This window comes from Leopardus geoffroyi, chromosome D2, assembly GCF_018350155.1.
Source record: "Leopardus geoffroyi isolate Oge1 chromosome D2, O.geoffroyi_Oge1_pat1.0, whole genome shotgun sequence".
In the NCBI taxonomy this organism is placed as follows: domain Eukaryota; kingdom Metazoa; phylum Chordata; class Mammalia; order Carnivora; family Felidae; genus Leopardus; species Leopardus geoffroyi.
In genome coordinates, this window is record NC_059334.1 from 45,515,561 (window position 1) to 45,539,143 (window position 23,583).

General features: G+C 40.2%; 1 protein-coding gene across 2 annotated transcripts in view; it reads left to right on the top strand.

Moving 5' to 3' along the window:
• BMPR1A (bone morphogenetic protein receptor type 1A) overlaps window positions 1-23,583 on the top strand; it is a 140,261-nt gene that overhangs the window by 76,643 nt on the left and 40,035 nt on the right. For both annotated transcript variants that reach the window (XM_045437917.1, XM_045437919.1), the window contains exon 2: window positions 4,628-4,742. The gene's annotated coding sequence lies outside the window, so the exon portion shown is untranslated. The remainder of the gene's footprint in view (window positions 1-4,627; window positions 4,743-23,583) is intronic.

Genomic DNA, 23,583 nt, shown 5'->3' on the forward strand with positions numbered 1-23,583 from the left:
TGTGAGGTGGTATCTCATTATGGTTTTGATTTGTATTTCCCTGATGATTAGTGATGTTGAACATTTTTTCATGTGTTGGTTGGGCATCTGGATGTCTTCTTTGGAGAAGTGTCTATTTATGTCTTTTGCCCATTTCTTTACTGGATTATTTGTTTTTGGGTGTTGAGTTTGATAAGTTCTTTCTAGATTTTGGATACTAACCCTTTACTTGAAATGTTGTTTGCAAATATCTTCTCCCATTCCATTCGTTGCCTTTTACTTTTGCTGATTGTTTCCTTAGCTGTGCAGAAGCTTCATTATTTGTTGGGTTGTCTTCTTAGGCCATCTCTTTCCTTATGGTCCTAAGATAGCTGCCTCATTCTGCTTGACAAACTCAAACCCAGAGTTGCCTGGAAAAAAAGGTTGGGGGATGGAAGGGGTTTTCACCCAAGTGTCTTTTTTTCATCATCCAGAAGCTCCCCAGCAATTTAGTCTCTTGTCTTACTGGCAAGGAGAATGGAAATTGCCACAATTGGCTTAGACCAGAGCTTTCCAAGCCTGGTGTTGAGAATCTTTTTCACATATCTTTTGGAAGGAGCTTTTCTCCCCTTGCCTTTTGGTTATCTGATATAATTAAGATAGGTAAGGTTTTCTAGACAGGCTGGTTTCATATCATTGAGTTGTTGCTATTCAGTACTTCAGATCAGCTAGTATTTGTTGAAATCCTACTCTGTGTCATCAACTGTGCTAGATTCTAGAATACAACAGTGAATAAAAGCTTAGAGTTTGGTATGGAAATATGCTTAAGCAGAAGAGTGCTACATAGAATCGTGCACTGTAGTTCATTTGTATTGTGGGTTTAATACTGCTGTTTAAATCTTTGCTTTTATGGGAAAGGCATGTTAAGTTGTAAAATCATGCTTATATTCAATTTGTAAGTGATGTTTTAGAACACAACCCGTCCATAAGTTGACCCTTCCTTTCTGTGTTATGTGGTACTAACCTGCTTTATTATAGAAGTGCTTGATAGGGGCGCCTGGGTGGCTTAGTTAAGCATTCAACTCTTGATTTTGGCTCACGTCATGATCTCATGGTTGTGAAATCAAGCGCCATGGTCAGGCTCCATGCTGGGAATGGAGACTGCTTGGGATTCTCCCCCTCTCCCTCTTCCTCTTCCTCTCCCCTGCTCTCACGATCTCTCTCTTCTCTCTCTCTCTCCAAAAAAAAAAATAATAATAATAATAATAATGCATGATAAACCTAAATTACACTGCTCATTTGAGTTACTTATAGCTAAAACTGTATTGTATTTTTCTGAAGCATGATGTTGGAATTTTCCAGTTAATGTACCAAAGGTTGTAATATTAATGCATTTAGTTTAAGAGCCCAGCTGGAATATTTTGTCAAATATTATTTTGTAGTTTGGTTCTGATTTTTTAAAACGGTTGTAAGAATGCAGTGATAGTGTTAACAGCAATATTTGTCCAACATTTGGGGTACTTTTTATGGTGCTTGGAGAGGAGAAATGAAGATGAGAAGGAGAGGATTTGGAGTGGTAGAAAGAAAAAAATATGCTGTCAGTATTGCTGATTTTGTGAAGACTAGGAAATGACCACTTTTTGACATTTTGTACAAACTCAAAAGTAATCTTAAATTTTGTCTTATGAGTATATTTATCAAAAGCATATGTACACTATTATTTCTGTAAAGCAAATCTTATATAGGAGTGAATGGTCGATGTCCTGAAACGTCAGAGTCAAAGATGACTATAATATCCTTAGTTCGTGTTTGTCACTGATGGGTTATGTATGGTTAGTGATCTTTTAAGTACCCTAGTGGTTTATTTATTTTTAAAACATTTATCTAATTCTCTTTAGAGAGAGAGCATGCGAGAGACAGCGAGCTCGTGAGCAGGAGAGAGACAGAAGATAAGGGAGAAAGAGAGAATCCCAAACAGGCTCTGTGCTGTCAGTGCAGAGTCCGACTTGGAGCTCGATCCTCCCACCGTGGGATCATGACCTGAGCTGAAATTGAGTCAGCCACTCAACCGATTCAGCCACCCAGGTGCCCAGTACCCCAGTGGTTTAAAGTTTAACAACTTTTGGGGTGCCTAGGTGGCTCAGTCGGTTAAGTGTCTGACTAGATTTCAGCTCAGGTCATGATCTCCTGGTTTCATGAGATCAAGTCCCACATCAGTTTCAGCCCTGACAGTGTAGAGCCTGCTTGGGAATCTCTTTCTCCTTCTCTTTCTGCTCCTCCCCTAATCATGCTGTCTCTGTCTCTCTCAAAATAATTTTTAAAAAAGTTTAACAACTTTAATAATTTTGAGAACCATGAGGGATGTGTACATTCTGGTGGCAAATAAAGGTATTTTGTAAAGATAATGTGGGATTAAAATGCACTTTTCACATTTGTTTGCCCATATTTACCAACTTTGAAATTCTAACATTAGCTCAATCATAAAACATTAGAATATATCTAGAAAGGTTTGTTTTTCACTTATTCTATCATTAAGAAGCTCTGATGTGTTTTTAAAAGAATTATTTTTTCTTCAATGTGTTTTCCAGCACTAACAGGCTTGAAAATTTCAGACACAAAATTTTTGATGAAAGTATTATCATACTTGTTTAGTATTCAGTTTTGACTGGATCTTTGTGGTTGCTAAACCCAAGTTCATAGTGCTAAAAGCCTGTGGTATATTACCTTGTAAGTTAAGTGATTAAAGCTGCACATGTTTACTGATTTCTGCTTATAGGACTGTAGCACTATATTGCAAAGGTTAGGGAAAGCTTTAGTTTACTCACACAGTTTCAGTTTGTAAAAAGTGATTTGCAGACCTGTACTGTGAAGCATATCCTGTCCTTTGATTAATCTTTTATTTACCTCTTAGTAGTAAGGTCACATTTACTTGGTTTTCATCAGTTGGTCTTAGATTCAATCTTTAGACAGTTATATTTTTTTGTCATTTATTTCTGCATTGAGAGGATGGAGGGAGGATAGAAAATTCAGGCAGGATCTTGGACTTTGAAGGTGGCATATTTCCAGATTCTTTAGTTATGTATTTTTCTTTTTATTAACTTTAGACTTAGCCTAAAGCTTCTTTTTTTTCACACCAAGGAAATGGTGTTGTAATAAATAGTGCTGTAATAAACAATGGTTGGTAAGTGGTTCACATGTTAATTTTATTTGATCCATTGGAAATAACCTGGTAGAATTAGAATCAAGCCATGTATTTTTAAACATAGTCATTTTGATGGATTGTTTTAACCTTTAGGAGAATAGGTTAATCTGAGCTTTGCTTAATATAAGTGATTGCCTTCGCTCTTTTCTTCCACACACACCATTTGGGAAGAATGGAGTTGTTGGCAAAGAGGGGCTTTCGAGGAAAATATTTGTCATTTCTAAAATGGAAATACAATGCATTTATTTTTTGATTATATAAGGGAAATTTTTTAAGACTGTGAACATCTCAGAAAAACAAAATCCTAAACAGTATATCTCCATTCCTGCCCTCTTTTCTCTAAGTGATAGTCTAAGAGTTGTATAGTCCTGTCAGTACCCTGAAAAATGTTAGGGACCAGTTAAGTTGTAGGTAACCAGTGCATTGCGAAGACAGTAAAAGCTCTTAAATGCAGACAAAGCATTGCTAATTGCTTTCAGGGTCAGTCTGTCTTTAGTTGGACCATGAAAGATTTAGCATGGTCCTATGGCAGCCTGTCTGCTGAGTGGAGACTCTTGTCTTTAAGAAAGCCTGCTATCTGATATGCTAGACAGTTTCAGGTTGCCCAGTTTACATGAATTCAGTCATTATTGCCAAGACTATTAAACCTCAGTGTGACACAAATGATACTTCTAAATGCACTTGAAGACAAAGGCATTTTGACCTTGCAGTGGGACATGGGTAGTGTTCATGCAGCTTAAAATTTTTCCTTTTACAATATGAAACAGAATACCTTGCTATTTGAAGTTTCAGTTAAAAGATACATTCAACAAAATTATTTTCAAGATCTCTAAGTAAACAACACACTTCTTTAAATAGATTTAAATTTTTCATTGTTTCCCTCTTCCAGATTTGTGAATTTTGTCTCTTAAGGCAGCAGAGGAACTGAATGTCAGGGGTCACATAGTTGTAACCCATCCCCTGGGCTTAGACCAAGCGATGCGATTCATTCCTGACCCCTCCAGTTCCTGATATTCTAGGGGAAAGCTTGACTGAAATGAAAACTGCTTACAGAGATTTTGTGATAAAAGTGAAAATAGGGATATTAGCTGGGTGGTCAAATATAGTTTTGCTGAAGTAGGGGTTTGAATGTTGTAGAATTATAGATTTTAGTGTTGCTTCTAGCTGCTCCTGCTTTTCCAGTTTAAGATGTGATTTTTTTTTTCAAAAGTCTAAGCTGATACAGAAATTTTACACGTGAGTAACTTTTTCCACAGAACTACTATTATATTTGCAAAGTTGAAAATATGCAAAATGGGAAACTTCTTTGGGCAGAGGTTGGGAAAATGGTAAAGCAATAGGTTAAAGTACTTTAGAATTTTCATTGACTTTACATTGAAAATGTACAGTTTTACACAGGACATAGTTTTAGTATTGCTTCTGCATGTTTCTTTTAGTCTAAATAAGTTCTTTTTTTTTTTTTAACAGATTTATGAAAATATGCATCAGTTTAATACTGTCTTGGAATTCATGAGATGGAAGCATAGGTCAAAGCTGTTTGGAGAAAATTGGAAGTACAGTTTTATCTAGCCACATCTCTGAGGTAAGAAAAAGACTTTTAAGAAAATAATTAGAATTATATGAAAATTCTCATTTTCTTAACAGTTGAAAATAGTCCTTCTGTATCAACAGTAATTTCTGACTGGATGTTGGAAAGAGATGATGATGCCCATGCATTCTGTCTGGATAGTACGGATAATGTTGGGCAGCATCCATAGCAAATATAAGTAATTTTTCAAATCAAAGTTTCCTGAGTTTATTTATTTATTTTTAAAGTTTATTTTTATTTATTTTGAGCTAGAGATAGAGAGCAAGTGGGGGAGGGTCAGAGAGAGAGGGAGACAGAATCCCAAGCAGGCTCCATGCCCTCAGCACAGAACCCCAAGTGGGGCTCAAACTCACAAACTGTGAGCTTATGACCTGAGCTGAAATCAAGAGTCAGACATTTAACTGACTGAGCCACCCAGGCACCCTAAGTTTTCTAAGCTTAAGGAAACATTAAAATTAATGTTTTATTGTCTTATTGGTCTCTTCATTTTGTCATTTGTTTACATACAACAAATATTTTTGTACATCATGTTTCAAGTCTTAGCATATTGTAAGGGAGATACCATAAAAAAAGCAAAGTATTGCCTTTTTTATTCTTTTTGTTTGTTTCTTTAGAGAGAGAGAGAGAGAGAGCACATGTGCATGGGATAGGGGCAGAGAATGAGAGAGAATCCCAAGCAGGCTCTGTGCTCAGTGTGGAGCCTGATGAGGGGCTTGATCCCACGAACCTCAAGATCATGACTGAGCTGAAATCAAGAGTCGGATGCTCAGCCGACTGAGTGACCCAGGCATCCCTATTCTTATTTTTAAAAATTAATTTTTTTAAGGTATTGCGTTTTTTAAAAGAGCAGTTTTTAAAGAAAAAAATACTGTTCTGTTCATATTACGTCTTTTGCTATAGTTTTAAATGCTAAGCAAGATTTAGTAAAAAATGTTTAAAATATTCCTTCAGGTATAATTCTGACACTGTTACTGAAGGATGGTATCTTATTTTAATGGAGTTACTGCTCAGTGAATTGGGATCAATGAAGAAATTTATGAAGCAGAATTTGATGGTTTCATGTTAACAAATAACCATCAGTATGGTAATGTCCTTAGAGAAATACCTTTCAGTGAGGTAATAAGTTACCTCATAATATAAAACTAGCTAGTTTTGGTGCTTTTATTAAAGTTCTTTTCAGCTCTTAGTTGATGACTGATTTAGGACTTTGCAATATTTAGAAATATTCCAACATTTTATATTGAAAATTAAGTAGTCACTGTTTTGTGATTATACATTGTGTAACTGGAAAACATTACATTATTGAGGAAGGAAAGCATTCACATAAGAAAAGGCTTTGTGATTCAGCTTTTATCAAGTTTTCTCTTTTTAAAAAAATTTTTAGTGTTTTTTTTTGAGAGAGAGAGAGATACCTGACCCGAAGTTGGTTGTTTAACTGACTGAGCCATCCAGGCACCCCTCAAGTTTTCTCTTTAACATAAATCTAGTTAAGCTCTCAAATTAATATTTTTACTATTAAAATGTATATTAAAGGTGTTTTTAATGTTTATTTATTTTTGAGCGAGAGCAAGAGCATGAGAGGGAGAGGGGCAGAGAAGAGGAGTACAGAGGATCCTGAGCCTGCTCTGCGCTGACAGGGAGCCAGCCAGTGCAGGGCTTGAACCCATGAACTGTGAGATCATGACCTGAGCTGAAGTCCAACTCTCAACTGACTGAGCCACCCAGGCGCCCCAAAAAATATATATATTTTGAAGATCCCTCTATCATTCTTATCTCAGAATAGTGACAACAGTGTTTCTCAAAGTATGGAATGTGTGCTGCCAGTACTGTTCAGAATGATTTTAGGTCTTAACACAGGTGAATTTTTAAAAATATTTTCAGGGGTTTCTGGGTAGCTCAGTCAGTTAAGCGTCCGACTTTGGCTCAGGTCATGATCTATGCTGACAGCTCAGAGCCTGGAGCCTGCTTTGGATTGTAATGTCTCTTTCTCTGACCCTCCCATGCTCACATGCATGCCTGCACACACACTTTCTTTCTCTCTCTCAAAAATAAACATCAAAAATAAATAAGTAAATAAAAATATTTTCAGAGTTTTATATTTATTTTGATAACTTCCGATTCATAACAAGTACTGTTGACTTTTCCATTTAATATTGTGACAGTATGTTCGGACTGTGACTCAGAAACTCAAGTTAATCATATCTTACATTTACAGGAGTAAAATTACTTTGTTCTTTATAAGGTCCCTCAATTGATTTATTTTATTTACTTTCTTCTTGATCTCCACTCTCCTTTTGTCTCCTCCTGCCATAGGAAAGCAGTCTCATTTGTTTGCTATATGTCTTTGAATATGTCTTTGGTGTGTGTGTATGTATGTATTTAATTGACTTAGGTTTGGCTATGTATAGTCTGCCCCTTTTTTTCCAGTTTTCTTCACCACTAGAAAGTTAAAATCTCTTTGTTGCTGTGTATATGCTTGCTCACTGGTATTTACATTTAGGATCCCATAGTGTATCGCACCCTATTCTGCTGCTTTAAAGAGGCAATACGCTCTTGTTAAAGTGCAGGCTGTGGAGCCACATTGTTTTAGTTTGAGTCCTGACTGCACCACTTCTTAGTTTGGGCTCCTTTGAAAGTAGAGCCTGAGAAAAGGACTTACGACTAGGTAGTTTATTTGCGAGATGATCCAAAGAAGCAGAAATGGGAGAAAGGGAAAGGTGAGAGAAGTTACATAAAGTGTGGTAAGGAGCTGGTTATCACTATGGGCAATCGTGGGGACCCTCTGAATGCACCGTAGTATTGTCCCATCAAAGGACAGGGAGCTTGGGACATTTATCCACTAACTTTCATCATCTTTTTTTTTTTGAGGTTTTTGTTATTTGAGGAATCTCTACACCCAACAAGGGGCTCTAACTTATGACCCTGAGATCAAGAATCAGATGCTCTTCTGACCTAGCAAGCCCGGTGCCCCAATGACTTTTCATCTTCTGTTAGTTGAAGATTGCTCCTGGAGCTTTAACTCTAGCGTTTGTATGGCTGTGCCTACATACTGCTGAGCAGTCTACTTTAAGTTTGGAGAAAACCCTAAGGAGCAAAACAGCAGTGCCTTGGCTTATACTTGGTATCAGATACTGTCAGGCAGTGCATGCTGTCAGGCAGTGTCCACCATAGCTATAATGAGGCCGGTAGGGTAAGAGGATGTGTTGCCAGCACCACAAGTGTTTGCTATAGCCTCTTTTTATTTCTCAGATTGCCTCATGTTCCATTAAGCCCACTTTGTCTGCTTCAAATTGGAGGCTGGTTGTAATCGCTAAAAGAAATCTCCAAAACAAGAGGGTTAGTGGACCAAGCTTAATCCCCAATCCTGTAGCTGATCCTGAGGCCATAATTGATACTCCTCATGAGGTGATCTATAAACCTTGGGATAGTGGTGCTGGCGGGATGATATACTGTGGGCAAGGAAGACAAACACATATCTGGAGTGTCAGTTCTATACCCACATGTGTCAGTGGCAGTGATTAGGCCACCTTCAGTAAGGAAGAACCCATGCTGTTGGGCCTGTGTAAAGCCTTCCTGTCTGTCACTGTGGCTCCTCCATTCATGACCCTGTTGGCCAAGCATTGAGGTGGCCCAGAGCAAAAGCTCACTGCAGTCAAGTGACAAGTTATTCCATCTATAGTTGGGAATGTAGTTAAATGCACCTCATTGTTAAATGCATCAAAGCATTGTTGGTGTTTTGTGGTGGGCATTAACGTACGATATAAAGGTTGGCACTTTGGGCTCTTCTAGAACCATCAACATGCTTCTTCTCCAGGTTCCTTCTCTTTTATTTTCCACTTTTGCTCCTTCCGTCACCCTACCCAATCAGCCATACCATTCACCACTCCTAAGGAGTCCATGTTTTTTCTTGTTTGGTCACTTCTCTCTTTGCCATGCCCACTGAGAGAATTTCTGCCTCCTCATTGTCTTTCAGAGTCATCCAAGTAGGGCTGTAGAGCAGTAGTCATTTTTTATCTGTCTTTGTCAGCCAGGACCCAGGTTTTTCTTTTTTGTCATTGGTTACCAGGAACCCACCATAAAGTTGTTGGTGTGAGCATAAGTAAAGACATCTGTTGTGATAAGAGTAGGTGACATGAGGTTCTGGACTTGGATTTACTAGTGCCCTCTACCACTGCCTAGGTACTATTACAGAAATACCATTTCTATCATATAATAGCTTGCTGCTTCACCTGACCTTGTGAATCATGGATGGGTAGCTCTGGTCACTAAATCCTTGATGTTCCATAGTTGGGTTCTCTACTGGGCCCAATGTCATGCCAGGAGCTACAGTTTTCATACAGTGTTATGAAGTCGTATCCTTGCCTCAGAAAATCTAGGGGTCTGTGCTCCAACTCCTATTGGAACTTGTCAGAGAATCTACCACAGATTATTTCTTGTACCTTTGAGTCTGAGCATCAGGGCAGCTTGTATTGGAGCTTGATCTGCTGAGAGCCTCTTCTCCTCTGCATCCTAATCAAAACTGGCAGCCTTCTATGTCACCCCAAAATTTAAAAAAAGTTTGTTAATGTACAGTCATCTTCCACTGAGCATTAATTCTCAATTAGGATATAAAAGGATTCACCAAAGATGGAGTTCCTCGAGGGAAGGTGCAGGACAAAGGTCATGATAAGGAATGCAAAGTACCCTTCTCATTGGGTCCTGTTCAGTGGCTCTTCAGTGGTTGTGGAGCTGTTCATGTTTGAGTTACTTAGGAGAAAAGCAGTAACTGATAAGCACATCAACTGCCCGCACTATAGACACCCAGGGATGCTCCCCTTTCTTCACATTGACACATTGTTGTCGTAATGGTGGTATCCTCTTTGAGCTGCTGTGACAGTGTCTTTGGGGCTGCAGTCCTGCATCGGTGTCCTTTTTGGCAGCTCCGGTACTTGGACATCCGTGAGTGTTCTTTACTGAGAGGACAGACACCATCCTGGGGTCTCGCGTGTGCACTGTCACCCACTGTCTTCTGTTAGCTCTGCCTAAGTAGAAGCCACCTGTTCTCATTTTGAGCTTAGCCTTTCCTCTGGTTGCAGAGTTCCTTTTAAAACAAACTGCGTTTTATTTTGCGCCCACTTATGGGGGTCTTGGGTTCCCTAAGCACTCATTTAGTTCTGGCTGTAGGTATCTGTTCATTGACAAACCAGGCAGCATGGGAAGGCAGAATTGTTTCTGTCCTGTTGACTGATAACAGAGGAGTCAACAAATTGTTAGTGATTTCTTGGCACTCTGGGAGGAGTCCTCAGTGCTTCCAGGCACCGGCAGCTGGGAGATTCTTTAGCAAGGTAGCAGATCTGTTAGATCTAGCAGCTTTTTGAAACCCTGCATTGCAGAAAAGCAGTTACAGCTCCAGGCTTGGAAAAAAGATGTGCTCTGCCCTTACTGTTGGTATCTCCCTGGACACCACTGAAAATTTAGTCTTATTCCTACTCTCTGCTGTAGAGAAATCTAGAACTCATCCTGTAGATAATCTGTGGACCTTGCCCTCAGGCTCTTTGCGTATTATGCTACCCACCCCCTTCAAAGGGAGGCAGAACGATTATTCCCATTGTCTTAAATTAGGACTGCCCTCTCATAACTAAGATACCATTCTTCTTCTTTTTTTTTTTTTTAATGTTTATTTTTGAGAGAGAAAGAGAGTGAACAGGGAAGGGGCAGTGAGAGAGGGAGACACAGAATCCTAAGTAGGCTCCGGGCTCCAAGCTATCAGCACCGAGCTTGACACGGGGCTCGAACTCACAACTGTGAGATCGTGACCTGAGCTGAGGTCAGACGCTTAATCGACTGAGCCACCCAGGTGTCCCAAGATACCATTATTCTTAATTTAAGTTGGTGGATACACTCCTGACTTAACTTATTTGGTCATTCTCAATTTTGGATACTTTTGGGTTTGGGTTGCTGTCTATGTTATTGCAGCTATATATGATACTGTGGGGAGAGCATGCCACAAGATTTCCAGTAGCATCTTTTCATATTCTGTAGTGACAATTCCTATCCTTACCCTCCATCTGAAATACTTGCTTCCTGCTCTCCTATCTTATATTTTCACCTGTTTGTGAGGTATTTCCAATCTTAAGTATCTCAGAAATTCCAGTTTAACTCGAGCTCATCAGTTTCCTCCCTTTTCTCCCTTTCTTCCACCCCTTCCTTGCTCCTTCCCACCCAGTCTTTGTTTGTAAGGGACTAATAAGGAGGTCTGATAAGCTCATACTATATAAAATCTTGAACAATGTACACCAGAGCCTGGGCTCCTCCTCACTGCCTCCCACCCCACTGCCTTCTTTACCACCCTCCCCTCCATCCCATTTCCAGCCTGTTGACCACCACTTTATAGTCAGGTTATGGTGTATTTAGGTATTCTATTTCCTCTTGAGTTAATTCTAGTATTTAATACCTTTCTTTAAAAAAATCATGCTTCATTTTCAGGTTTATTCTTATAAAATTATGCATAATGAGAATACTTGCCTCATTAGTATGGCTTTTATTTTTTTATTTTTTTAATGTTTATTTTGTTTTTGAGAGAGACAGAGACAGAGAGAGAGAGAGAGAGAGAGAGACAGTGCAAGTGGGGGAGGGGCAGACAGAGGGGGAGACACAGAATCCAAAGCAGGCTCCAGGCTCTGAGCTGTCAGCACAGAGCCCAATGTGAGGCTCGAACTCCCGAACCGCGAGATCATGACCTGAGCCAACGTTGGACGTTTAACCGACTAAGCCATCCAGACACCCTGAGAATACTTGCCTCGTAAAGTTAGTAAGAAGATTAAATGAATTAATATATGTAGAGTATGTAGAATATATTAAATTTCTTATTTCATAGTACTAAAAAAATGTATGATGGGGCACCTGAGTGGCTCATTCTATTAAGTGTCTGACTCTTGATTTCGGCTCAGATCATGATCTCACAGTTTGTGGGATCAAGCCCTGCATGAACACAGAGCCTGCTTGGGATTCTCGCTCTCCCTCTCTCTCTTCCCCTCCTTCACTCACCCACACACACTCTGTCTCTCTCAAAATAAATAAACTTTTTTTTTTTTTTTTTAAGTATGATAAGAGGGTCACCTGGGTGGCTCAGTCGGTCGAGCATCTGACTCTAGGTTTCGGCTCAGGTCGTGATCTCGCAGCTTCATGGGTTTGAGTCCTGCATCAGGACCCAGTACAGAGCCTGCTTGGAATTCTCTTTCTCTCTCTCTCTCTCTCTCTCTCTCTCTCTCTCTCTCTCTCTCATCCCCCCCCCCCCCCCCCGCCCCTCCTGGACTTGCGCTGTGTCTGTCTCTCTCAAAATAAACTTAAAGGAAAGTGTGATAAGTAAAAGCTAATACACTTAGAGCTAAGATAATTCAAAACATGAAATAAGCCCGAAATATTTTAGGAAGAGGGCTTTTGAATATATGGAGATTCCCCTATTTCATGACTTGGATCTAAATTTCTTTTCTCTGATTATCTAGAAATCACCAGAGGTGATTATGGGAGTGAAGTTTCTTAGCTAGTACTTGGATAGAGGTAAGGTAGAGATTACTGGATTGGTAGTTACTGGCATAACTGTAAGGTTTGGAGATGCATTTTTATTTTTATTTTTTTTCAACGTTTATTTATTTTTGGGACAGAGAGAGACAGAGCATGAACGGGGGAGGGGCAGAGAGAGAGGGAGACACAGAATCGGAAACAGGTTCCAGGTTCTGAGCCATCAGCCCAGAGCCGGACACGGGGCTCGAACTCACGGACCGTGAGATCGTGACCTGGCTGAAGTCGGACGCTTAACCGACTGCGCCACCCAGGCGCCCCTGGAAATGCATTTTTAGATGCCAGCATACTTATAAAGAATATTAGAGTATGTTATGTGGTTTTTATAGTGAATTTAACTCCTCAATTATGTTTCTCTTAAGAGATTAATATAATTTTTTATTCCTTTTATTCATTTATTGAGCATTTATTGCTTTGTTTAGTTGTGTGCCAGAAAATGGAGATTACAGATGCTTCAAGATAAGTCAAAAACTCACCCAACTATATAAGTCTTTTAATGGGAGGAATCATGTCTGTTTCATTTACTGTTGTGTAATCAGCATAGAGCACATACCAAGGGATTAATAAATAGTTTTTAAATGAATGTTAGCCAAGAGCTGTGAAGCAACTATGGTCAATGTTCTGGGTGCGCTGGAAGTAGAGATGGGACCTCACTCAGCCTGCTGAGGAAGGATCAGGGGTTACCTGCCAGGATTTCTTGTGGACCAATTCTTGAGGAATAAATTAGACTCAACCTGGTGAAGCACAGAGGCTGTGCAAAGGAATGGAAGTCTGGAGGGAATGCCTATAGAGAGAGCGCTACTGTGATTTCAGTACAGTTAGAGCATTGGAAGGGTGTGGAGGAGGAGGAGGAGGATATTCGAAAGGCTGGCAGAGGCCAGGTTATGAACTTCTGGTGTCTTGCTAATTCTACCCTATTAAAATGAGAATATTCATAGATTTTTAAAGCAGAGAGCATGACAAGGTCATTTGGTTCTAGAAGTTAGCATTTTATTAAATGTGACCATTTACTAGGCTGTACAGCAAATTGTAATACATTTTAAAATATAAATAAATAGATAGTTTTAAAACATTTCAAGTAATCGTTATCAGCCACAGTTTTTGCCAACAAGTGCATGTAACTAAAAATGAATAGCAAACAGTATATACACACCCATGTTTGGAAATTTTAAAACAGACTTCTGTAAATCCTACAGCTCAAAAATAAAATGACAATACAAATCAGAAAACATCTAGAACTGAACAATAAAGCAAACTTGGATGTTAATACTTGTCTGACACATTGAAGCCTTAAATACTCAAATTAAAAAAATTAAAAGTATTAATAAGCTAAGCATCTAACCTAAATTAGGAAAAGAACAACAGAATAAATTCAAGAGAAGTAAACAGATGATGAAGATAAAAGCCAGCACTTGCTATTTAGCCCTTGTATTGTTCCATATGCTTTACAGGGATTATTTCATTTAATCTTTATAACCTTGTGGGGTAAGTACGGTTATTATTCCCACTTTATAGATGAGAAGACTGAGTCACAGAGAGAAGCTTATGCAAGCTTCTACGTAATAAGTGATAGAATTGGGGTTTTAAATTATATTTTAAGATATATAGGAAAGGATTACAAAAGCCAAAAATTGGTTCTTGAGAAGGCTGATAAAATAAATCATTTAAATGGTCAAGAAAAACCCAGAAAACACAAATAGTATTGGGTATGTAAACAGGGGGGCACGTGACTTCAAATACAGAAGAGATTTTTTTAAAAATAAGAGAATACTTTATGTCAATAAATTTTATAATTTAAATAAAATGACAGTTTTCTTTTTAAAAGGTAACTTAATAGGGGCGCCTGGGTGGCTTAGTTGGTTAAGTGTCCGAGTCTTAATTTCTGCTCAGGTCATGATCTCATGATTCATGAGATTGAGCCCCACATTGGGCTCTGTGCTGACAGAGCACAGGCTGCTTAGGATTTTCTCTCTCCCTCTCTCTGCCCCTCCCCTGCTCGCTCGCTGTCTCTCTCTCTCCCAAGATAAATAAAATAAACATTAAAAGAAAAAAGTAACGGGGCGCCTGGGTGGCTCAGTCGGTTAAGTGTCCGACTTCAGCTCAGGTCACGATCTCGCGGTCCGTGAGTTCGAGCCCCGCGTCGGGCTCTGGGCTGATGGCTCAGAGCCTGGAGCCTGCTTCCGATTCTGTGTCTCCCTCTCTCTCTGCCCCTCCCCCGTTCATGCTCTGTCTCTCTCTGTCTCAAAAATAAATAAACATTAAAAAAAAAAATTAAAAAAAATAATAAAAAAAAGAAAAAAGTAACTTAATAGCGGTACCTGTGTGGCTCAGTGGGTTAAACGTCTGACTCTTGATTTCAGTTCAGGTCATGATCTCAAAGTTCATGAGACTGAGCCCGATGTCAGGCTTTGCACTGGTGGCATAGGGCCTGCTTGGGATTCTCTCTCTCTCTCTCTCTCTCTCTCTCTCTCTCCCTCTCCCTCTCCCTCTCCCTCTCCCTCTCTACCTGTCCCCAGCTCTGATGCTCGTTCTCATTCTCTCTTTCTTTCTCTCAAAATAAATAAATAAACTTAAAAGAAATTTAAAAGATTTTATTTGTAAGCAATCCCTACACCCAATGTGGGTCTCAAACTCAACCCCCAAATCAAAAGAGCCACATGCTATACTATCTGAGCCAGCCAGGCACCTCTTGGCCCAGATGATTTTATCTTATTTTTATTTCTTTGTTTTTATTTCTTTTGAGAGAGGAAGAGAGAAGGCAGTGAGCAGAAGAGGGCCAGAGAGAGGGAAAGAGAGAATCCCAAGCAGGCTCCATACTGTGTGCACAGAGCCAGATGCGGGGCTCAAATCCATGGACCCGTGAGATCATGGCCTGAGCCGAAATCAAGAGTTGGGAGTCTCAACTGACAGAGCCACCCAGGCGCCACATTGGCCCAGATGATTTTAAAACTGAGTTCTATCAAACTCAAACTATTCTATCAAACTATTCTAGTGGTAAATATGTCCAAATTTACACGTATTGATCCAGAGAACAGCAAAATAAAGCAAGCTCCTCAACTTATTCTGTGTGGCTAGTATAACTTTTATACCGAAACCAGACATGGATAATGTGATAGGCCAGTCTTGCTTATGAATACAGATGTAAAACATAACAAAATTCTAGCAAAACAAATCCGAGAGTATATTTAAACATAATCATATTGGGGCGCCTGGGTGGCTCAGTCGGTTGAGTGTCCAACTTCAGCTCAGGTCGTGATCTCACAGTCTGTGAGTTCAAGCCCTGCGTCAGGCTCTGTGCTGATAGCTCAGAGCCTGGAGCCTGCTTCGGATTCTGTGTCTCCCTCTCTCTCTGCCCCTCCCCTGCTCATGCTCTGTCTCTCTCTGTCTCAAAAATAAAATTAAAAAAAAAAAAATAAACATAATTATATCTACAATACTGCAGTACCATTCTGATAATACTTACCCAACGTCAGCATCAGGTATAAGGGCACAGTCCCCCAACAAGACTGCCCTCACTTGTGGGACGCCTGGGTGGCTCAGTCGGTTAAGCATCTGACTTTGGCTCAGGTTATCTCGTAGTTTGAGTTCAAGCCTTACATCGGGTGGTGTGCTAACAGCTAAGAGCCTGGAGCCTGTTTCAGATTCTTTGTCTTCTTCTCTTTCTGCCCCTCCCCCACTCGTGCTCACTCTCTCTCAAAAATAAAGAAACATTTAAAAAACAAACAAAAAAAAGACTGCCCTCTCTTGAGATGCCAGTAACAAGTTTGGACTTCTCACGAACTGCAAATCCCAGAGGATTCCCTGATCCCCTCAGACTTTATTTAATGATTCACTAAAATGTCTCACAGGATTCAAGAAAGTGGTACATGTACAATGATCATTTTATTATAAAGGATACATATTGAGACCAGCCAAATGAAGACACACATAGGATGAGGCCTATGAGAATTCCAAAGGTGAGGCCTCCTGTCCCCCTGGAATCAGGGTATGTCATCTTCCTGGCACATTGGTGTGTTTACAGGAAACTTATCTCAGCTAGGGTGTACAGTGTTTTTATTGGCGTTTCATTGTGTAGGCGTGATTGAACAATTGACCACATGATTGAACTCAGTCTTCAGCCCTGTCCCCTCCCCAGAGGTGGGGCCGATTCAGTGCCCCAATCCTCTATAATCACATGGTTGGTCTTTTTGGTGACCAGCCCCCATCCTGAGTCATAAACTCAGGTATGATTTGTGAGGTTCATACATAACAAAGACACTCCTGTTACCCAGGAAATTCCAAAAATTTACTTTAGAGGTTCCCTTCTAGGAACCAGGGACAAAGACCGATTTACTATTCAATAATGACAAAATTGAATTTATCCCAGGAATCCAAGGATGGTGTGTAAATTATTGCTGCATAACAATTTATCCCAAAACTTAGGGACTTGAAACAACAAAAACTTAAATGAATTTATTTATTTATTTATTTATTTATTTATTTATTTATTTTTTCAACGTTTATTTATTTTTTTTGGGACAGAGAGAGAGACAGAGCATGAACGGGGGAGGGGCAGAGAGAGAGGGAGACACAGAATCGGAAACAGGCTCCAGGCTCCGAGCCATCAGCCCAGAGCCCGACGCGGGGCTCGAACTCACGGAGCGCGAGATCGTGACCTGGCTGAAGTCGGACGCTTAACTGACTGCGCCACCCAGGCACCCCTTAAATGAATTTAAAAGTAGTGTACTGGATGGTTTGGGCTCAGAGTGTTTCAAGAGGTTGTAGTTAGGATGCCAGCAGGGGCTACCTTCACCTGAAAGCTCTCCTGGGGGAGAATCTGCTTCCAAGATGGTGCACTCTTACAGCTGTTGGCAGGAGGCCTCTCAGTTCTTCACCCCAGAGTGAATGACCCAAGAAAGAGAGCAAGGAGAAAGCTGCATTGCCTCTTAAGACCTACTGTCAGCACATACTTGGTCTCTTTCACTTTCATCTGTTTGTCAGTCCAGCACACACTCAAAGTAATTAGGTCCCACCTCTTGAAAAAAGGAATATGAAAGAATTTGTAGACATCTTTAAAAACTAGCACATTGGGGCACCTGGGAGGCTCAGTCAGTTGAGCGTCTGACTTCGACTCCGTTCATGATCTCACAGTTCGTGGGCTCGAGCCCCGCATCAGGCTCTGTGCTGACAGCCTGGAGCCTGCTTCAGATTCTGTGTCTCCTTCTCTCTCTGCCCCTCCCCCGCTCATGCCGTGTCTCACTCTGTTTCTCAAAAATAAATAAATGTAAAAACAAAAAATTTTTTTATACAAGCACAGATTATTTATTCTTTAAGAAAGCTTTTAATATGGATCATTACTAATTAATTTATCCATTAACACATGGAAAGAGGAAAACACTATGATCATATCAGTAGATGGAGAAAAAAACACAATAAAATTTGACCCCATTTATGATGAAAACTCTTAGCAAACTAAGAAGAGAATGGAACTTTAATGTGATAAAGAGTATCAGTAAATTTATAATTAACGTAGGGAAAATGAGCAGTCATGATATTGAGGCTTTCTATACATAATATAATGTCTTTCCATGTGTTAACATTTATTCTGTGTCCTTTAGGAGTATTTAAACATTGTCCTTACATCAGTGTTTTGTATTTGGAAGTGCAAAATGTCACAGTCCCAGGGAAGTTACCAAAATATCTACCAGCACTACCATTGGACCCAGGGTCCTACTTCTGGGATTCTGCCTTACAGATTTATTTGCTCAAACAGCAACAGCAGAAGCAGCTATTCAAGTGCTTTGCTTACTATGCTTATGCTTATTATAAGCACTGCTTATACCAGAATATGGAAACAACTTACATCATCAATCAACAGGAGAATGGATCAGTACAGCTGTAAGGTATTCATAGAATGAACACTCTATGTAACAATGACAGTGAATGAAAAATTCAAAAATATTGTGGAAATCACTCACAATGTTGAGTGAAAAATAAGCAAATATAAAAATATACATATAGAATGATACAGTTTTTTATACAGCTATAGAAGATTCAAAAATAGGCAAAGCAATGCTGTGTATTGTTTGGGGTATGTATTATATACGGCAAAAGCCTACGAAGACATGGGTGTTAAATACCACATTCAGAATAGTGGTTACCTCAGAGGGAGGGGATGTGAATTCATGGTTTTTGCCCTCCTTTACTCAGCACCTAGGTAATCTTTTTTTAAAGCCATGGTGGTAAATCCAGTGCAGTTCACATACAGTGTTCTATTAGTTGCAGGTATATACAGTAACATCTAGGTAATTCTTAGGTTAAATCTTTGAAGTACTGTATTGAGTGAGCACAGTTCATAGACTCACAGAATTGAGATGTGGAAGACTTCATGGCATTATTTTACAAATAAGGAAACCAAGGCCCACAGAGGGAAATGAATTCGTCAGGATCAGCTAGGCACCTAAGGCAGAATTCGAATTAACTCAGAGGCCAGGCCGCCTGACCTGAAGACAGTGCTTACCTATAGTACTTTCTTTAAAATAAAAGATAAGTTGATAAGTATTTAAACTAGGTATCTCAGCTGAAAGATACTAAAAGGGGGGAAAAAAAGTCCATCCCACGCCACAGAACTTCTTCAGCAAACTACTCTGAACCAGCATGTTTTAACCTGAAGCAATGTTCTGACACAGAGTAACAAAAATAAAACCTAAATGTTCGTCCACAGGGTGAAGCGCTTCCTGGATTTCCAGGTGCTTCATGTTAATAAACCGGGATTTATAGTCTCGAGGGTGCTCTTTCTTAGACCCACTGGTTCACAAGGTTTAGTTTTCTGTAGTTTGTGGTTTAATACAGGGAAGAATTACGGATGATCTGATTGCACCGCCTTCTGGTTTACTCAGGGCCTTTGGTGACCTGCAGTTTACTTTAAGTATTGCCTTTGAAACTTACTGTGTCTGCTTACTGAAGTATTGCACTCGAGCTTGGACGGTTTGCAGTTCCCTTTGTCAGACCACATTGTACGAAAGAAAGGGCTGTGTTTTCTCTTTCTCTGTGATTATTTCCACACTATGTGGTACTGTCAGAAGTATAACCCAAGCCATTGTTTGCCTTAAGCAATATTTTAGATACTGAGAAGTTACGTTTACTTATACAAGACTTTCTTAAGACCTTTTAATTTATATCTCAGACTTGAGTATATGCAGTGAAAACAGTGGAAAATTTTCCCCACAGGATCTTGACACACGTCAGGGCTCAAAGTGAGCAGAAGGAAGTGGTGTGGTTTTTGTATCATTTCAGTTGTGTTGAGATAAGGAAATGGAATAGTTTATCCAGAGTACAGCCCTTTTGAGAAGGTTTCATTTGTATATAAAAGAAATTGGCATAATGTTTTCATTCTTTCTGCTATATTTGAGTCATTCCCTCAGCAAATACTGAGTACCAGCTCTTCTTGGTGCTGGCCAGACACTCTTCTTGGTGCTGGCAATACAGAGTGAAAAAATAGACTAACACCCTTGCCCATATGGGGCGTACATTCTGGAGCAGGTAGCAAGCAGTAAGCGAGATAATTCGTAAAATGTATATCAAATTATAGGGTGACAAGTGCTGAAGAGAAAAAACAGATATAAATCTGAGAAGGAGGATATGAGTGCCAGGGGTGAACACCAACACTGTCAATAAGAACGAGATATTTGAGTAAATCCTTGGAAGAGGTAAGGTATCAACTCATACAGATGTCTGGGGGGGGGGAGGGGATGGAACGCTCTGGGTGGAGGGACCCACGGACATCAAGGTGTCCTGCAGCAGGGCCAGGCCTGGCGTGTCCTGGGACGGGGGGCGCGCAGTGCAGTTGGAGTGGAGGAGCTGGGGTCCTGTGGGCCATTGGAGACGTCAGCCCATACTGTGCGTGAACAGGGGAGTGATGTGACCTAACATGCTTCCTGTCACCACTCTGCTGTGTTGACAATATACTGTAGGTGGACAAGGGTTCAAGCAGGGAGACCAGTTAGGAGGCTGTCTCAGTAATCCAGGTAAACAGTGTTGGTGGCCTGGACTAGAGAGAGGTAGTGAGGAGCTCATATGTTTTGGGTATATTTTGAAGGTAGAACGAGCAGGATTTGCTGACAGGTAGGATATGGAATATGAGAAAGAAGGAAGGAGTGGTGAAGAATGAGTCCCAAGATTTTAGGCCTGGGAAACTTGGAAAGTAGAGAGGCTGTTAGCCGACATGGGAAAGACTGAGGGGCTAGCAGATTTGGGGAGTAAGAGTTTCTCTTTAGGTAGCTGCTGGTCACGTTTTTAAGTAAATTTGTATACTGCTTGAGATATCTTTAAAGTAACTCTTTCTCACACCAGTCTCTGTTGTTGTTGAGTTTATTCAGAATTACTGATTTTATGCTAACCCAGAATATTCAAGTGTGCCTTTCCCTTAAGCCTTCCTATCAACTAGAATGTTTTTGGTTGTAACGGAAAAACTGACTCTCTCTGACCTAAAAAAATAAAGGGAATTTATTGACTGTAAACTGACAAGTGCCTGAGTAATTCAGGCTTCAGGCAAGGTTGCTGCTCAACTGACCATAAGGACCTGGCTTCTTTTCGTGTCCTGGCTCTGCCTTCTGGTTCCCCTCCGAGTCCCAGCATAGCTGCCAAAAGCCTCTTGGGCTTCTGTTTTCTTATGCATGTTCAGTCTGAAAGAGTGACTGTGTCTCTGCAGGCACAGCCACAGTCCTGAGTCCTAGTATTAGACGAGCTCTCCTTGTAGCGTGGGGGGATAGAATATGCCAAGTGGCCGAGCCTGGGACGCCTGTACTCCTGAGCCTCAGGGGAACCTGTGTGCTCTGAATTTTTTTTTAAAAAAATTTGTAAGTAGAGAATAAAGTGGAGAAGAAATTTCGGTTGATTTTTCAATTGTTTTTACATTGTGTAAGCACTGTGGTTAATACAGCAAGACGATGATTTTTTTTTTAAGTGGTCAAGTGAGAAGAAAAAACAGTAAAAGTAAAATTGCATTCAGAGGTTAGTTTGATCAAGATAATTTTTCTTCTTAGAGGTCTAATGCTGTTGCTTCTTGAACATCTAGAACCTCAGAGGAGCCTTCGGATAATAATGAAAAATGATAGTCAGGTCATTTAGTCAAGAATCCATATTTCTCAACGAGGGGAGGACTACGGACATTGGGTTGAACCGATTCTTTAAGGGATCGTCCCTGCACATTGAATTGCATTTTCTATTTTGGTCCCTTGTCACCAACCAAAAAGTCACTCGCATATTTCCAGATCTTCTTAGGAAGGGACACATTTGCAGAAACTCGTGACTGTTTTTGAAAGGGTGTTGTTTCATACTGAGGGCATGATTTGGTTTCCTGAGTGAAATATAGACGGGGGCTTTTGGTTGTTATTTTTGAAGTTCTGCTTGATTTTTTCTTTCCTTGTTCTGGAAGTTGGTTATATTCCACTTAAAGATTGATTTAGGGGCACCTGGTGGTTCAGTCGGTTAAGCATCTGAGTCTTAATTTCAGCTAAGGTCAAGAACTCATGGTTCATGGGTTGGAGCCCCACAATAGGCTCTGCACTGACAGTACGGAGCCTGCTTGGGATTCTCTTCCTCCTTATCTCTCTGCTGCTCCCCCAGCTTTTGCACTCGCTCTCTCTTTCTCTCTCTCTCTCAAAATAAATATTTTTTTAAAAAAGATTGATTTAGCATTTGAATTAATTTTTTGGCCAGAGGGATTGATTGAGTTAACTCAGGAAAGTCTTTGATTACATGTAGTGTTGCTTAAGGAAAAGAAAAATCTGTTTTGATACCAAAATTTTGGTATTCTTCAAGCATTTTGATTTGGGGTCACATAGGTTAGAATAGAAAGCCTAGCCAATCCTGAACAAATATCTAACTTCGATGGGTTATAATTATTTGTGGGAGAAAAATTGAAATGTAATGAGCCTAGAAGAATTCATTCCTAGGGTCAAAATATCTTCAATCTCTTTGAATATATATTAAAACACACTTTATAGCTTAGGAAATATTAGCTATGTTGTTGGTTCCTCTTTGATGAAGTGAATACATAGAAAATATGTGTGTAGTGTGTGTATAGTCAGTTACTCTCTGAGATATGTCTTCTGGAAGTATTTGTATCGTTCAGGGCCCAGTCAGGAGCCCTGAAACCATACTGGCTGTTTTCACAGGAAGAATTTGGTATAGGGAATTGACTACCCAGGTATTAGAGAATTGAAAAAAGCTAAAGGAACACTGGGATTAAGCAGAAATGGTCATTGTGGGAAGCAGATACCACCCCTAGGAGACTGAGGTTTCAGAACCTAGAGGAGAAAGTGTGTCCCTGTGGGGGCAGCTAAGAGCCTGGCTGCTGCTGGCACCTCAGGAGCTCAGAGCATAGATCTTGAGGAGCTGGCACTCAGATCTTGGAGTGCAGGCACCAGTGAGTCTGAATGGGGGCCCTGGGGCTGGTTCTGGGAGTGTGGAAGGAAGCTGAAACCTGGAACCTACTTCTGCCGCCTGTGTGGAGGGTGTGAGTCAAGTAGATGGTGGGAACAGCGAAGTTGGGAAGAAGGAAGTCCCTTCTCCCTCTTCCAGCTTTCTCTGTTCCCCTGGTTCCTTGTCGGCTGAGCCTGTCAGGGAGCCAGCTGGTGAAAGACCCAGCTCAGTATCACAGAGCTGAGTACTGAGGTTTTTTTTTTCTTTCTGAAAAGCAGTGGTGTGTAATAAGAGGCATACTGGTTTCTCTTTTTTTCTCATTACCTACCAGCTCCTGACTTTGCAGTAACAAGTGGAATTTGGGCTTTGTCAGCAGCAGACTTGCCTCTTACTGGTTGTGTGCACTTGGGCAAGTTTCTTAACTTTGCTGAGCTTCACCTTTTCCTTGTAGAGTTGTGAAGATGAAATAAAATCTCACGTGGCTCAATAAAAAATAACTTCCTGTTCGTACTTACTCATGTACTAACTGGATGAAACACAGCCTTTGGGGTTCGAAGACCCAGGTTTTAGTTGTTCCTTCAAGTTGCCAGCTATTTGAAATTCAGCAAGTTGCTTTGGCTCTCTGAGCCTGTCTTTTCTCTGTCAAAGTAGGAATAATTTTACTCACTGTTAGGGTCATACAGATGGTATAATGCATGTAAAACTAATTTGCAAATTATAAAGATGATGATATGGTAACATAAAGTTACCATTAAATAGTATTTGAGTTTCTCTCATTTAATCTGCACAGAAGACCTAGATCTGTCTCATGCGAGACCCTGAGCTCTTCACTGCCACATTATACTGATTTTGTCCGTGTAAAAATACTGTG